This window comes from Lepidochelys kempii, chromosome 1 (genome assembly GCF_965140265.1).
Source record: "Lepidochelys kempii isolate rLepKem1 chromosome 1, rLepKem1.hap2, whole genome shotgun sequence".
In the NCBI taxonomy this organism is placed as follows: domain Eukaryota; kingdom Metazoa; phylum Chordata; order Testudines; family Cheloniidae; genus Lepidochelys; species Lepidochelys kempii.
In genome coordinates this window covers 7,398,745-7,413,756 of record NC_133256.1, presented here as the reverse complement: position 1 = coordinate 7,413,756, position 15,012 = coordinate 7,398,745, and the positions used below count along the sequence as shown (strand labels likewise).

General features: G+C 50.2%; 1 protein-coding gene and 1 long non-coding RNA gene across 2 annotated transcripts in view; both read left to right on the top strand.

Moving 5' to 3' along the window:
• LAMTOR1 (late endosomal/lysosomal adaptor, MAPK and MTOR activator 1) overlaps positions 1–15,012 on the top strand; it is a 29,614-nt gene that overhangs the window by 2,725 nt on the left and 11,877 nt on the right. The window lies entirely within an intron of this gene.
• LOC140907485 (uncharacterized) lies at positions 2,077–3,177 on the top strand. Its single transcript, XR_012157506.1, has 2 exons — positions 2,077–2,160; positions 2,346–3,177. It is a non-coding gene; the product is annotated as an uncharacterized lncRNA (long non-coding RNA).

Below are 15,012 nucleotides of genomic sequence, written 5' to 3'. Positions count from 1 at the left end.
CTTCAAAGCCAAGGGCCTCCATCATATTCTTAGGAAATGGGGCCTTACGGACTTGCAGTGAGCTCCCCACTAGGGGATGACTGGAGGGAGGATTTGGGCCAGGAATGAGGGCCAACCCTTGGGACTAGTGAGGGGGTGTGTCAAGACATGGATGGAGCTTGTCCTCATTCCTTGGGCTTTAAAGGACATGGCTGGGTTATTAGGAGTTAAGATTTAACAGTGTGGGCTCAGAATGTGTTTGCTAACCAACATATTCGAGAACTTGCATGGCAGGGCAGGCTTTAACATGTGCTACGGTGATTAAACTGAAGTCTAGGCACTCCTCTAGGCTTCTACTCAACCAGCTTAATGCGTGCTAAGCACAGCTTGCCTTGCCTATGTTAGCGTTCTCGAGCGCGCTCGCTAAGACTTTCCACCAACAGCCCTTTAAACCCTAGTCTAGACAGAGCCCTGGCTGCTAATGTAGGGCAAAGAGATTCAGGCCTTGTCCCCACTCAGGTGGTCAGTAACGACGTAGCTACGTAAAAGCCCTGTTGTGGGTGTGTTGTACTAGTGTATGCCCGGAGGTGAGTGAGGCTGTCCCGGTGTGGGAATGAGAACCAGTCATTCTGCCTTCACAAACTTTCGCAACAGTGGACAGGCAGGCGCGACTAAAATGATCTCCTGAATTCCACAGTCCTCTTCTGTCTAGCTCTGTCTCATCCCCAATTGCCGTTTATCGGTTCTCAGCCCAGGCGTCACTACACGCAGCCATCCAGTGGAAGCCAAAAGGTTATGGAGTTGCCGGTAGGACAGCTATTAATAGATGAACTTTAATGAAAGAGTCTCATTCTTGGCCACTGAGTGAGCAGGTGCTCCTCAGGCTTTGATTACTTCCCCAGCTGATGCTCCCTGTCCCTGGGCCTTGGGGGTCTAAAGGGAATCTTCTGTTTTCGAGTGCGTGTTAAAGCGGTTTACTTTTGCTGGGGTACACAGCAGTCACCTGCTGAGAATGCAGCAGAATCACCACATTCAGCCACGGAGAACTGCCTTTTTTCCAGTACATGGCAGACTGGATCTGAAATCAGGTACAGAAGCCTAGAAATAAGAGTAGAGGCTTATGGGATGCTTCCCGCCCCACCTGCTCTGGTCAGTGTCAGATTATTCCCTGCAGTGTAGTTGCTCCCGTCTTGCCCAGTCAAGGGCTTGTCTTGAGTAGGATGTAGCTAGCATGTGTTGGCAGAATTGGTCTTTTCCCTTAGTCACATGAAAACTCAATTGTCTCAAGCAATGGAGTTGTCACGGCTTCGCCTAGGACACTAGTGTCCAGCTGACCAGATCTCATCCTTAGGAAGGCTCTCCCTGAGATTCAGCGTAAATCTTCTTTCATGTCATTATTTTAGCCCTGAGGAATCACCATGGAAATGTATCCGGCCAGGCACTCACCCTTTGCCGTGATTAAAAGCCAAGGCAGCTTAGTTGATTGGCTGAGTCAGACGTGCCGGACAAATGGATCAGTAGAACTTCCCATGGCAGCTTTAGTCTGGGGTTGTAACCCCGGGTGCCTCTGCGTTCCTGTCCCTCCTGGGGTTTACACCGTTCAAATAGTTGTTTTGCATTTATCATGTGAAACCACGGCAGACACCCTTCCCCCCCCCCCCCCATGCCCTCTCATTTAGCCAAGCTGTGTGCACTCATGTCTGGCTCCTTCTCCCATTGAAGGAAATGGCAAAGTTTTCGTGGATCTGGCCTTTAGTCTTTGATCTCTCCTCATAAACTAGCCTCTCCCTTAATCACCTTGTTCTCCTCTCTGTCAATCTTTCCGGCGTTGTCCAGACCGGAATGCAATCTCATTGGAACTGTACAGACTGGGGTGCTGGGGACTAAGTGTAAGATGCATTGATCCCACAGGTACCGAATGCAAAATGCGGCACCAGCCGTGAACTAAGGGTGTAAACAGGTGCAGAGGACTAGCCAGGCAGGTGTCGACAGACTTCTCTATTGTTCTTCAGACTCTCGGCCTTCATCTCTAAAACAAACATATCTCCGGCTGGGCAAAACCTCTCCAAACTGTGAGGTGAGCATTACAGACGTCTTCCTGAGTTTGCAGAAGGCCTGAAACAGGAGCTCCTGAAGTGTGAGCTGTCCCAGGCCTATCTCAAGGGCCACTGGCACTTTACGGTAAGCTCTTTCACAGCTCAGCTGAGCATGGGAGGAAGGAGAGGGAGGAGCGTGCTATGAAGAGCTACACCAGTGTTTCGCAAGTGAGGAAGAGGAAAGCCTAGTTACGGAGGCACAAAGGAGGTCTGAGATAAGATGGGTAGGTCTAGTGCGGGGTATGATTGCTTCAAACCCTCTTCTTACAGGTGGCTCAGCTGTGGAAGCTTGGCCTTGGGGGCTGACCGGCTCCTCTGATGCTGCAGGCCTCTCATCACCCACTGGCTGCTCCAGACCAGGGATTTCTAAGGCGCCCATTGCTGTGCTAAGGTGGTGCTGTTCCCTCCTCACGCTGGGGTGCTGCCTGGGGACTGTGCTGCAAGCCTGCCTAGCCAAGGGTAGCTCAGCCCTGCTCTCCCACGCAGCACAGCAAAGCAGAGAATCCCCTGCCAGCCTGAAGATGGGGGACGTGATGGCGAAGAGTTGCTGATGCGTTTGTCCGTAGTAGCTTGACAGCTGACACTCTGCAGGAGCTCAGCTGCCTGGTGGCTCAGAATCTTCCTTCTCCATCTGTCAGGTTCTTGGAAATAATTTGAATTGAATCCAGAAGTCAGTCCAGCCTCCAGGCTGGAGGAAGCTGACTCATGGGAATTAAAGCAGAAAAGGATCTAACAGTTCATCTGGTCCAACTCCCTGCAAATGCAGGACTGATCCCTACAGCATGAATTCCCCCTCTGACCTCATCCCTCATGTTACCCAAGTTCCACTGACCTCCCTGCTCCTTGGTGTCTACACCTGCCTCTTTCTCCCTTAGACATTGCTCAGCCAAGCTGATGTGTTTAGCTAGCTTCATCTTCCTTCCTATGGTCCCTCCTGCTCTCTGATCACGTAGGCGCTCTTCTGCAATTTGTCAGTGGTTTCCTGGTAATGAGGTGCCCTGTGGTAGTTGCCTGCTTCTGCAGGGCCAATCCTGAACGAATGCCAGTGCAGTGGTGCTGCTGGCAGTGGGCAGATACTGCTAGTAGCTAGCAAGAAGCTGGAGGGGAAGGGAAAAAGACAAAGTTTGAAGCAAGGCTAGTCGATGCTATGGTGAGCTATCATAGACCAGAACATGGATATTCTTCTTACAGCTTGACCGTGGGATTTGATTTTCCAGTTTACACTATGAATCCATCTGCAGCAGTATCCCCTGAGCCTTAGAGAAGCGGAGGGTGTGAGAATATAATGCAATACCATGCTACCAGGTGGGGAAGGGAGAGGGGAATGTTCACCCCTGGACATTGTTTATGCTGACCATATAATATAGAAAGGAGTACTTGTGGCACCTTAGAGGCTAACATGCATCCAATGAAGTGAGCTGTAGCTCACGAAAGCTTATGCTCAAATAAATTTGTTAGCCTCTAAGGTGCCACAAGTCCTCCTGTTTTTTTTGCGGATACAGACTAACACGGCTGCTACTCTGAAACATATTATAGAAGACATTAAATTCTCCAGCTGCAGTATTGGGCTCTGCACCCTGTGGCAGGGAGTTCCACAGGTAAAGGAGTTAGAGGCACATCTGCCTTTCTGTCCTTGGTTCAGAGGAGAGTCATGGAGTTCAGTAGCTCACTGTCTAATGTGAACAGCTTTTATTTTTCAGCTGAGATTCAGTTAAAAACAGAGATCCAAATTCTTGGACAGCAGTTCTCAACCAGAGGTCTGGGGCCCCTGGGAGGCCTTGAGTAGGTTTCCAGAGGCCCTCCAAGCAGGGCCAGCATTATACTCACTGCGGCCCAGAGCGGAAAGCCGAAGCCCCACCACATGGGGCTGAAGCACAGGTCCCTGAGCCCCACCACCCGGGGCTGAAGCCGAAGCCTGAGCAATGTTGGGGGGGGCTCAGAAAGAAAAAGGATGAGAACCCCTGTTCTAGGACAGTGGTTTTCAAACTGTGGGTCGCGGCATGTAAGGTGCTGGCTTGCCTTGCTCTGGTCAGCACTGCTGACCAGGACATTAAAAATCCCGTTGGCGGTGCTGTCCAACTAAGGCAAGCTAGTCTCTACCTGTTCCGACACTGCGCTGAACCCCGGAAGCAGCCAGCAGCGGGTCCGGCTTATAGGCAGGGGGGCCACAGGGACCTGCCCCCAAGCACCAGCTCCGCATTCACATTGGCCAGCAACCGGCCAATGGAAACTTGGGGGGGCCGTGCCTGCAGGCGAGAGTCGGGCAGAGCCGCTTGTGCACCTCCACCTAGGAGCCAGACCCACTGCTGGCCGCTTTTGGGGTGCACCACGGTTTGTGGTGCACCCCGGCTGCACTGCTGTCGGGAGCCACCACAGGTAAGTCCACGCCCCAGCCCTGAGCCCCCAAACCTGCAACCTCTTCCTGCACTCCAAACCCCTGATCCCCATCCCCACCCCAGAGCATGCACCCCCAACCCAGAGCTCTGACCCCCTCCTGCACCCTGACCCCCAGCACAGAGCCTCCTCCCACACCCTGAACCCCTCATTCCTAGTCCCACCCCGCAGCCCTCACCCTCGCACGCCAACTCTCTGCCTGAGCCCCTCCCACACCCCAAGTCCCTCATCCCCAGCTCCGGTGGGTCGTGGGCATCAACAATTTTCTTCAACTGGGTCCTCAGAAGAAAAGTTTGAAAACCACTGGCCTGGGACACCTAAAATCATAGAATCATAGAATATCAGGGTTGGAAGGGACCACAGGAGGTCATCTAGTCCAACCCCCTGCTCAAAAGCAGGACCCATCCCCAATTAAATCATCCCAGCCAGGGCTTTGTCAAGCCTGACCTTAAAAACTTCTAAGGAAGGAGATTCCACCACCTCCCTAGGCAATGCATTCCAGTCTTTCACCACCCTCCTAGTGAAAAAGTTTTTCCTAATATCCAAAATGCAAAATATCTCCCCCACTGCAACTTGAGACCATTACTCCTTGTCCTGTCCTCTTCTACCACTGAGAATAGTCTAGAACCATCCCCTCTGGAACCACCTCTCAGGTAGTTGAAAGCAGCTATCAAATCCCCCCTCATTCTTCTCTTCTGCAGGCTAAACAATCCCAGTTCCCTCAGCCTCTCCTCATAACTCATGTGTTCCAGACCTCTAATAATTTTTGTTGCCCTTCGCTGGACTCTTTCCAATTTATCCACATCCTTCTTGTAGTGTGGGGCCCAAAACTGGACACAGTACTCCAGATGAGGCCTCACCAATGTTGAATAGAGGGGGACGATCACGTCCCTCGATCTGCTCGCTATGCCCCTACTTATACATCCCAAAATGCCATTGGCCTTCTTGGCAACAAGGGCACACTGCTGACTCATATCCAGCTTCTCGTCCACTGTCACCCCTAGGTCCTTTTCCGCAGAACTGCTGCCTAGCCATTCGGTCCCTAGTCTGTAGCTGTGCATTGGGTTCTTCCGTCCTAAGTGCAGGACTCTGCACTTATCCTTATTGAACCTCATCAGATTTCTTTTGGTCCAATCCTCCAATTTGTCTAGGTCCCTCTGTATCCTATCCCTGCCCTCCAGCGTATCTACCACTCCTCCTAGTTTAGTATCATCCTCAAATTTGCTGAGAGTGCGATCCACACCATCCTCCAGATCATTTATGAAGATATTGAACAAAACCGGCCCCAGGACTGACCTCTGGGGCACTCCACTTGACACAGGGAAGCTGTGCTGAATTTTTAGAGAAGTGCAAGCGCCCCCTTGTGGCCCATCTAGGCAATACTTCACCTGGGAAGTCTGCACTTTAATTGCTATTCAGCAGGGCTCACATGTTAGTCAGCTGCTGGGGAGAAGGGTGCTGGAATTTCTAGGAGGGCACTTTCCCTGGGCTCCATCTCCTATCCGCCTCTGGCTAGTCATTGTCTGATACCTCTGAATTTCTGCACGCCTCTAGTCACTGGAGGAACTTTCTGCCTTGTCCTCGGCTACTGCCAGCAGGGTGAGAGGGGGGTCTCATACTTGCAATTGGCTTTTCCAAGCCCTGAGCCGGAGATCACCTATATGTATAATTTAGGGCATCAGTGTCAATGGTGAGAAACATGCGTAATGAGCCCCCCAGTAATGACCTCCCAGGGACCCTTCCCAGCAAAAGCCATGGGGCAGGAGCTGGGTCTTCTAATGACTGTGGAAAAGGCCCTTTCTGAAGGCAGAGCTCCCTGGGGAAGGAGGCTGGGATAGTATCAGCGTGAGCCCTCGAGGTGCTCCCGGCTGTCTTACGCTAACAAGATTGAAACTGCGGAGAGAGGAAACCTGAGCACCCCTCTGGAGCAGAGACTGAGGTGCAGAAAATTAGCTCCACAGAGCAACTGCACCAGTTGGTTTAGAAACTGATCCAGTTCGTGTAGATGGAGCCTGAGGAAGCCAGGTGAGAGCCGGATGGCCCCCTGGGGAGGTCAGAGGAGGTCTTACGGGAGAGCAGGGAAGGAAAAACAGATGGGTGATCTTGTCTAGCTTCCCCTTCCTCAGAACACAACAGGCCCAGCCTGTCGCTGAGGATCACCCAGGTGTCCGTTCTGGGTGGAGGGGCTGCCTCACTGACATCCCGATTGTTCCCTTGGTGGCTGCCCGCTCTGCCTCTGAGCTCCCGGGGAGAGGGAGCTGCTGCCCCAGGTGCTGTGAATGCTGCACCTGGCTCCCCTTGCTGCTGCCACTGCCCGGCCAGTCTCCTTTTCACACTTTTCCTTCCCCAACCCCAGCCGTGCTGTCTAGCAGCCGCAGGCTCGGTTGCTGGGCTCCCAGGGGTTTTGGCTTCCCTCCCTGAGTTAGCCCCTAGCTATGTTTGATTCCTGCCCATTGCTTAATCCCTCCCTCACTTACCTCCCTTTCCTCACCCAGCAGTCAGTCTCCCAGCCCCAAGCAACAGGCCTGATCCCAGTGAGGCCTGAGATCTGGGAGTGAAGGATGGTTTGTGTGGGCACTGAGCTCCAAGTTGGTGGAGGAAGAAACTAGGGGTGTGGTTACTACACTGTCGGTCTCTGTCTGCCAGGGGAGGGGGAAATCTCCCCCTACCAGATCTGAACACAGCGAGGAAGGAAAATTTTGCTGCATCAGATTTGATGGGTTGTTGAACAAATCAGACCACAGTCAACACTGGCAAAAGGGCTTGGATTGCGTTCCACAGGAGCAGTTTGGCGTCAGTGTCTCTTCACAGTGCTCAGTGGTCTTTCCTGAAGCCTGTGATCTGCTTGCTAGCGGGTGTGCGCAGCTCTGCCCCAACGGCTCTCGAGGCAGAGGAGTGAGATGTCTGTGTCCAGTTAGAACGGCAGCATGTAGTCTGACCCGCTCTGGGTGTTTGATATCCGTCCCCAGAGACCTGGGGAAGCTTGGCATGAGGCCTGAGGTAATAAAAATCCTGACGAGCAGGTTGTGCCCTTTCTTTTGGTGGTTGGCTCATCCGTCATGTGAATCCTCGGTGGAAGGTACTGTCGTTACAACTCCCCTTGCTAGGGGTGGGACATCTGCCCACAGGCCCAGTTGCTGCTGATTAACCTGGCTTGCTTCAACAAGGTCATCAGAACCTAGATGTGGGACAGTCCCATCCCAGGCTGCCCAACTCCCAGTGGTAGAGGGACCCGAGGGGCCGGGAGCTAAATTGTTGGTGCCGCTGGATGTGAACTATTAAGCTAGAAGTGGAAAAAGCCCATTGGGGCATCTCCCAGCGAGTGCCAGATTGTTCCATGCAGTCTGCTCTCCAGCGTCTTGTTCCGCAGTCTCGGAGCTCAGGCTGACCCATGCTTTACATTTCCCTTTGTTCAGTTTTTCCTCTACTCCTAATTACAGGTTAGTGTCTCACCCCAAATTCCATATGCCCTCCAGAGCTTACCAATGCTTCTAGCTGGCTGTCTCCTGGCTCCATGTTGTTTTTGCGGGGCGAGGTACACGTCTAATCCCGCCCGTCCTCTGAGTGGAATTGCTCTGTGATTGTGCGCTGGTCTCTGGTTAATCAGATTAATTTGACATCAGCAGTACAGTTGCCTGTTCTGCCCCGTGCTGACTGCAGAAATGGCCACTCTGGATATTTACAAGGGTTTTATCCAGCCTTCTTTCAGCTGTCTTCATGCCTTGCCTTAGAAAGGTGCTCTTCGCCATCTAAACTCTCTGCAATGTAATGTCGGAAGCCCTGTCTAGACTAAGGAAATCAGTTGTGTTTAAAACATAAAATTGTAGGACTGAAATGACCTCGAAGATTTCTTGAGGTCCCATCCCCTACACTCAAGGCAGGACTATCTAGACCATCCACCTTGTTAACTAGCCCTTTTAAAACACTACTTTACAACCGGTGTAAGTAGTTGAACACCCTAAAATATGTTATCTGGTCATGGCTGACCCTAGGACAACCCTTCTCCCCAGTCTAGACAGGGCTGTCTTATGGCCCGTAACTGCCCTGGTCTGATTCAGATTCCCACCATACATTCCGTTGCGTATACGTAGGCTTCTCTCAGATATGTGGGTGCCTTTGCTTAACCGTGTGATCTGCTTATGTGCATAAGAATTACAGATCCCCGAGACAGCCTGTTATCTCCAGGAGTGGCTACTCTGACTAGCTGCATTCCTCGCTGTTATAGGCCTTGGATCAGCCAACAAACGAGGCCCCCTCTCCCTGGGGGATACTTCCCCATTTGAATCAGTGGAGGAACTCTGGGGAGGGCCCCCACCTGCTGGCCCTGGGATGCACTCTCCACAGGCTGCAAGACTGACCTGGCAGGGGTGGCTGCAGGGATAGCAGGAAAGGGAGGCTCTTCGTTCATTGCTTGTTGGGCTGGTGCTGTTGGTGGGTTGGGGCATCCTTACATTTTAACGAGTCGGTTCTAATTGAGAGTGATGGGCTGGTACCAATCAGAGTAGAACAAAGTAGCAGAGAGCAGGCATGCTGTTCTCGACTGCACAATCACTCCGGAGCAGCTGACAAAAGACTCGTCATTTCTATAAATAGCTGCTGGCCCATGTGGGGAAGCAGGTGATGTAACTGGGACTCTCACCAAACATGGCTGCTATCAAACCTTCGCAGGTTAGCAGAGAGTCTTGGGTAGTTATGTTCCCTAAAGGCCTCACTTTGGGGAACGGCCTACCCAGCTTCTGGACATGTTTGGGGAGCCAGGTCCTAGTTTGAAAACTCGTGGCGAACGGGGGAAGTCCCAGATGACTGGAAAAAGGTTAATGTAGTGCCCATCTTTAAAAAAGGGAAGAAGAAGGATCCTCGGAACTACAGGCCAGTCAGCCTCACCTCAGTCCCTGGAAAAATCATGGAGCAGGTCCTCAAAGAATCAATCCTGAAGCACTTGCATGAGAGGAAAGTGATCAGGAACAGCCAGCATGGATTCACCAAGGGAAGGTCATGCCTGACTAACCTAATCGCCTTCTATGATGAGATTACTGGTTCTGTGGATGAAGGGAAAGCAGTGGATATATTGTTTCTTGACTTTAGCAAAGCTTTTGACACGGTCTCCCACAGTATTCTTGCCAGCAAGTTAAAGAAGTATGGGCTGGATGAATGCACTATAAGGTGGGTAGAAAGTTGGCTAGATTGTCAGGCTCAACGGGTAGTGATCAATGGCTCCATGTCTAGTTGGCAGCCGGTGTCAAGTGGAGTGAGCAGATCGAGGGACGTGATCATTCCCCTCTATTCGACATTGGTGAGGCCTCATCTGGAGTACTGTGTCCAGTTTTGGGCCCCACACTTCAAGAAGGATGTGGATAAATTGGAGAGAGTCCAGCGAAGGGCAACAAAAATGATTAGGGGACTGGAACACATGAGTTATGAGGAGAGGCTGAGGGAGCTGGGATTGTTTAGCCTGCAGAAGAGAAGAATGAGGGGGGATTTGATAGCTGCTTTCAACTACCTGAAAGGGGGTTCCAAAGAGGATGGCTCTAGACTGTTCTCAATGGTAGCAGATGACAGAACGAGGAGTAATGGTCTCAAGTTGCAGTGGGGGGGGTTTAGATTGGATATTAGGAAAAACTTTTTCACTAAGAGGGTGGTGAAACACTGGAATGCGTTACCTAGGGAGGTGGTAGAATCTCCTTCCTTAGAGGTTTTTAAGGTCAGGCTTGACAAAGCCCTGGCTGGGATGATTTAATTGGGGATTGGTCCTGCTTTGAGCAGGGGGTTGGACTAGATGACCTTCTGGGGTCCCTTCCAACCCTGATATTCTATGATTCTATGAGTGTCCCAGGGGTCGGTCCTGGGGCTGGTTTTGTTCAATATCTTCATAAATGATTTGGAGGATGGTGTGGATTGCACTCTCAGCAAATTTGAGGATGATACTAAACTAGGAGGAGTGGTAGATACGCTGGAGGGCAGGGATAGGATACAGAGGGACCTAGACAAATTGGAGGATTGGGCCAAAAGAAATCTGATGAGGTTCAATAAGGATAAGTGCAGGGTCCTGCACTTAGGACGGAAGAACCCAATGCACAGCTACAGACTAGGGACCGAATGGCTAGGCAGCAGTTCTGCGGAAAAGGACCTAGGGGTGACAGTGGACGAGAAGCTGGATATGAGTCAGCAGTGTGCCCTTGTTGCCAAGAAGGCCAATGGCATTTTGGGATGTATAAGTAGGGGCATAGCGAGCAGATCGAGGGACGTGATCGTCCCCCTCTATTCAACATTGGTGAGGCCTCATCTAGAGTACTGTGTCCAGTTTTGGGCCCCACACTACAAGAAGGATGTGGATAAATTGGAAAGAGTCCAGCGAAGGGCAACAAAAATGATTAGGGGTCTGGAACACATGACTTCTGAGGAGAGGCTGAGGGAACTGGGATTGTTTAGTCTGCAGAAGAGAAGAATGAGGGGGGGATTTGATAGCTGCTTTCAACTACCTGAGAGATGGTTCCAGAGAGGATGGTTCTAGACTATTCTCAGTGGTAGAAGAGGACAGGACAAGGAGTAATGGTCTCAAGTTGCAGTGGGGGAGTTTTAGGTTGGATATTAGGAAAAACTTTTTCACTAGGAGGGTGGTGAAAGACTGGAATGTGTTACCTAGGGAGGTGGTGGAATCCCCTTCCTTAGAAGTTTTTAAGGTCAGGCTTGACAAAGCCCTGGCTGGGATGATTTAATTGGGGATTGGTCCTGCTTTGAGCAGGGGGTTGGACTAGATGACCTCCTGAGGTCCCTTCCAACCCTGATATTCTATGATTCATGCCTACTGGTGGGGCACACTGTTCTGTATCCAAGCTAGAATGAGCCCGAGAAACAGGGTGGATTCACGTAAATCAGCAAGCAGGAAACTTTTTAAATCATCAATTTTAATCTTGCTTTGCATTTGTATTTTTGAGTTTTTTGCCAAAAGAGGCTGATTCTTGTTGACTGGTAGAACTTGGTACTTTTTGCTATACTCTCTCGACACACGTATTTAAGAAGTTATGTAGATTAACATCAGTTTACCCTCTGATCCCACTGAGGGTTACTAAAAGAAACTACACCATCTGCTCAAGAAACTCCCTGAAAAAGCACAAGAACAAATCCGCACAGACACACCCCTTGGAACCCCGACCTGGGATATCTGCTACCCAAGATCCATGAACCTGGAAATCCTGGACGCCCCATCTCAGGCATTGGCACCCTGACAGCAGGATTGTCTGGCTATGTAGACTCCCTCCTCAGGCCCTACGCTACCAGCACTCCCAGCTATCTTTGAGACACCACTGACTTCCTGAGGAAACTACAATCCATCGGTGATCTTCCTGAAAACACCATCCTGGCCACTATGGATGTAGAAGCCCTCTACACCAACAGTCCACACAAAGATGGACTGGAAGCCGTCAGGAACAGTATCCCCGATAATGTCATGGCAAACCTGGTGGCTGAACTTTGTGACTTTGTCCTCACCCATAACTATTTCACATTTGGGGACAATGTATACCTTCAAATCGGCGGCACTGCTATGGGTACCAGCATGACCCCAGAGTATGCCAACGTTTTTATGGCTGACTTAGAACAACGCTTCCTCAGCTCTCGTCCCCTTATGCCCCTACTCTACTTGTGCTACATTGATGACATCTTCATCATCTGGACCCATGGAAAAGAAGCCCTTGAGGAATTCCACCATGATTTCAACAATTTCCATCCCACCACCAACCTCAGCCTGGACCAGTCCACACAAGAGATCCACTTCCTGGACACTACAGTGCTAATAAGCGATGGTCACATAAACACCACCCTATGCCAGAAACCTACTGACCGCTATACATACCTACATGCCTTCAGCTTTCATCCAGACCACACCACATGATCCATTGCCTACAGCCAAGCTCTATGATACAACCGCATTTGTTCCAATCCCTCAGATAGAGACAAACACCTACAAGATCTCTATCAGGCGTTCTTACAACTACAATACCCACCTGCTCAAGTGAAGAAACAGATTGACAGAGCCAGAAGAGTACCCAGAAGTCACCTACTACAGTACAGGCCCAACAAAGAAAACAGAATGCCACTAGCCGTCACCTTCAGCCCCCAACTAAAACCTCTCCAACACATCATCAAGGATCTACAACCTATCCTGAAGGACGACCCATTGCTCTCACAGATCTTGGGAGACAGGCCAGTCCTTGCTTACAGACAGCCCCCAACCTGAAGCACATACTCCCCAGCATCCACACAACAGAATCACTAACCAAGGAACCTATCCTTGCAACAAAGCCAGTTGCCAACTGTGTCCACAGATCTATTCAGCTGACACCGTCATTGGGCCTAATCACATCAGCCACACTATCAGAGGTTCGTTCACCTGCGCATCTACCAATGTGATATATGCCATCATGTGCCAGCAATGCCCCTCTGCCATGTACATTGGTCAGACTGGACAGTCTCTACGTAAAAGAATAAATGGACACAAATCAGATGTCAAGAATTATAACATTCAAAAACCAGTTGGAGAACACTTCAATCTCTCTGGTCACTCAATTACAGACCTAAAAGTTGCAATTCTTCAACAAAAAACCTTCAAAACCAGACTCCAACGAGAGACTGCTGAATTGGAATTAATTTGCAAACTGGATACAATTAACTTAGGCTTGAATAAAGACTGGGAGTGGATGGGTCATTACACAAAGTAAAACTATTTCCCCTTGTTTGTTTCCCCTCCTACTGTTCTTGTAAACTGCTGGAAATGGTCCACCTTGATTATCACTACAAAAGGTCGGTCCTCCCCTTCCCCCCGCCCCCCACTCTCCTGCTGGTAATAGCTCACCTTACCTGATCACTCTCGTTACAGTGTGTATGGTAACACCCATTGTTTCATGTTCTCTGTGTATATAAAATCTCCCCACTGTATTTTCCACTGTGTGCATCCAATGAAGTGAGCTGTAGCTCACGAAAGCTTATGCTCTAATAAATTTGTTAGTTTCTAAGGTGCCACAAGTACTCCGTTTCTTTTTATCAGGTTATTCAGTGTCCTAGTTTTTACTCTGTTACAGTAGAAGATAGTGAATAACACTTAATTTTTTTTCTGTGTTGAGCTGCATTGGGATGGAAATTGGAATTCAGTTAATTTCATAAACCAATATTTTCAAATTGTTTGTATTCAATAAAACTACTTTGAATGTCCTGGATACATAAGAGGAAAAAGTAAGTGTCAAAACCTTTTTTGCACTTACAGCTCCTTTTAATGAAAGAAAATATGGTATTAACTGTAGTTACGGAATTTCACTGTTTCTGGTCACCCTGTTCTGCAAGTTTTTATAGCTGGCAGGTCTCATCTCTCTCACCTTGTTTCTGCTCTGAGATTGGCAGAGGGAAAACAAGCTTTCTGCCTTTTCAACCCCCAATAGGTTTCTGGACTTTGGATGAACTGGTCATTGAACTGCATTAGTTGAATGAACTGAACTGACGAGAATATTCTCTGCATCGCCACAAGTGGCGACTACTGTCAAAAACTGGTTTAATGCTTCAGCAAACTTTGGTTCCCGGTGCTTCGCCAGTGATTTCCACCAGTTCAGTGGTTTGAGTTTGGCAGCAAATGTGCTGTATTTGGATATTTTTTTAATGCTTTGAACAAGTTTACATTGTAAAGTGTCATAATTTCACATTTAATTTTAAATAGTATTGAAATGAACATTTTTTAGTATTGAAATGAACATTTTTTTAAATCAGTGTTTGCCTGCCTAGGCAGTGTCAGAGGAAGGAGGAAATGTCTCCATGTGAGACGGTCTGTGTTTCCTAGAGCTGTTTTCATTAGCGAATGTGAGATCTGGGATTACGATGCAGTTTTGTATGCTGGGAGGGATCTCCCCTCCCCTCCTCTTGGGTCCTGTACAGTGTTCCCTCTAATTTTTCCCATCCATGTGCAGAATGAATTTTGTTATGTGCACCAATATGGAGGTGATATGTAATGCCTGACCTCCATATTGGTGTACATAACAAAATTCATCTAGTGGGGATAGGGCCGAGGGGTTCAGAGTGTGGGAGGGGGCTTGGCTGTTGGGGTGCAGGTGTGAGAGGGCTCCCGCTGGGGGGTGAGGGGTTTGGGGTGCAGGAGGGTGCTCCAGGGCTATGTAAAGGAGAAAGGATACCCCCCCAACAGCACCTGGGCTGGGGGGGGGAGACGAGGTCCCTCTCCCCACTGTGGCAGTTCCGGGGCTGGGGCCACAGGATAGGTGCCCCTCTCCCGGCAGGTGCGGGCCAGGGGAGGGGTGCCCCGCCATGGCTGGGTCAGGGCTGGGGGCCAGGCTAGGTTGGCCGCAGCAGCTTGGGGGCCAGGCTAGGTTGGGGCTGGAGGAGGGGCGCCCCTCCCCTGGCTGCAGCAGGTCCCCCGGGCGGGGTCTCTGAGCGCCTGCGTGACATGAAGAAGGTCTGCTGCATGGCCGTGCAGCTTACAGGGAACTTGGGTCCTGTACTATTAGGGCTGCCAACCCTCCAGGAATGAAAGATTCATCTTGAATTA